Source organism: Protopterus annectens, chromosome 10.part0 (assembly GCF_019279795.1).
Source record: "Protopterus annectens isolate FY-2018-M chromosome 10.part0, PAN1.0, whole genome shotgun sequence".
Lineage (NCBI taxonomy): Eukaryota > Metazoa > Chordata > Ceratodontiformes > Protopteridae > Protopterus > Protopterus annectens.
In genome coordinates, this window is record NC_056744.1 from 564015413 (window position 1) to 564017798 (window position 2386).

Genomic DNA, 2386 nt, shown 5'->3' on the forward strand with positions numbered 1-2386 from the left:
CCCACCAGACAGGTTTGTGTTTCCTTGAGGAGCAGGTTTTAGTTCTGTTCGGTATGGCTGAATCCATGTAGTTGTACAGGTACTTGTATACTTGCACTGTCATACTGTTTAGCATATTTGTCTGCATCTTTTGAGGGGGGCAGTGGTGTAAAACTACTGATACCCTACCTTAGAAGGTTGTAGTCAGCTTTTGAGAAGTTTTTATCCTGGTTACGGCTGGATGGGGGGGGGTTGGATGGAATAGGCACTTCGAATGAGACAGACTGATGGTCTGATCTCACCAGGGAAGAACTAACTATGGGGGTGGTGCAGCAGTGTCTCATGTTGGTGAGAACCAAGTCTAGAATGTTATCTCCCCATGTAGAGGATGAGACAAGCTGGGTTAGTGCATTAGAACTGATGAAGTCAAGGAATCATTGGGTGAGTGCATTAGAGCAGGAATAGTTCACCCAGTCTATGATGGGGTAGTTGAAATCACCAAGGATAAAAGCATTAGGGGGTACCTTGATGAGTCAAGTAGGTCCAGGTAAGAGGAGTAGGTGTTCTGAGTCATGGATGTGGGTCTATAGCTGGCTATAACTTAGATGGGTGTTTTGCCAATTGTCAGTTGCACCTGGAGTAGTTCTAGTGCATCATGCTGGCAAATCAGTCTGGAGGTGTGCTTGTCTTTAATGAAAATAGAAACTCTACCACCCTTAATCTTCCAGACATCATTTTGGGGTAGAATGTGTGGAATGAAGTATAGCCTGGCAAGGCAGAGGTGCTCTCCGTAGCCTTGAACCAAGTTTCCACGACTTCACAGATGTAGTCATCTTCCAGTGCGAGGAGAGCCTCCAGTGAGTGCATCTTTAGGTTAACACTTGTAGCATTAAGCAGCATGATCTTCAATTTGCTTTTTGACAGATCCTTTATGTTGGAAGATTTGTCTTTGGGACATGGCCTAAAATAGGCACAATGGGGGAGGCAAGAGCCTTTACCAGAATCCTGAATCCCAGGAGTGACAAGTGGAGGCCATTTCTGGCAAAGCCTCAAGGCCTGTTAACCATGTCATCCCAGGCAGACAGATACTGGATCCCATTGGAATGACACCAGAAACTAAGCCAATTGTTGAAGTCAATTACTTTTGCTGGTATTGTGGTATCATTCTTGGTGAAGGTAGGATGCTGTTTAGGGCTGCTTAGGGCTGCTTAGGGCTAGAGTCATACCTTTCTGGGACACATACTCTGACAGCTCAATCATGTCTCTGTTCATATAACCCAGGGAGGTATGTCTCAAGTCATTCACACCAGCATGAACAATGACAGAGTCATACTCGCACCTGTTGTGGAGAAACTTGTGTGTGCATGATGTGGCAAATTCTGGCACTTGACAGACAACTGACTGTGATCTTCTCCTTGTCGAGCCTTGTGATGGGGTCATCGGTATCTGTCACAACTCAGCCACCAACAACTAGCATATCTGGTTTATTGTTGTGCCTTATGGGCTGTGTGAGTTTATTGTTATGCCTTATGGGCTGTGTTTGCGAGACACTGGTATGTTGTTGGCTGTCTGTGATGTGCTTGGTGTTGTGTGTGGAATGTTTGTGAATTTGTTTTGGAGGTTTATGCTGTTTAGGTAAGTTTTTATTGGGGACCTCTGCATAGGTGGGTGTGGATTGTACTTGGCTATGTGATGTGGGTGGTGTGGTGTTTGCTGACAATCTCCTCTTTGTCAGGAGAACTGACTGTAGCGCAAGAGAGCATGGATACCAGGTTACTGATATAGATGAATTACTCACAAGTAGAAGAATTATATGGTAGGAGAAGAGGGTTAAATTGTCAAGTCTGTCAAAACACAGACTTAATGAGGTATTGGGTAAAGTTTTCAGTTAGCAATAATCATGCCTCAATTGATCTTCATAGGCTACAATACTGCCACTGCACAAAGCTAACTGCACATAGAGAAACCATTACCGTAGTCTCTATAGATTGCTTAGTGAAAAAAAAATGGATATTATTGTATAATACTGGAATGAATTGGAAAAAACTGTAATGAGACTGGAACAATTGTCTTTATCTGTTAATAACCCAAAAACTTCTCCATAGCAGATTATAACCTCTTACAGGATGGTATAAATAGCTTCACTGCACTTCCCCCCTCAGATTGAATTGGCAACTATGCCACGTTCTACAACAATGGTTTATACAAACACCTGTATAACTGCATTGACTCTGTCGTACCTGATATGACCAAAACAAGCTTCTCATGGAAGAGAAAACCTGCTTGGTGGACAGCTGCCATTAACGGGCTTTACAATAATAGGAAGAAATTGCTATCTAAGAGTAAGAAGGAGCGAGAACTAAACTGAAAACACTTCCTTTTCAGCTTAAACAAGTGAATAAGACTT

General features: G+C 43.0%; 1 pseudogene; it reads right to left on the reverse strand.

The window, feature by feature from the left end:
* Positions 1 to 1772: 1772 nt before the first annotated feature.
* On the reverse strand, positions 1773 to 1928 carry LOC122814629 (annotated as a pseudogene).
* Positions 1929 to 2386: the final 458 nt, after the last annotated feature.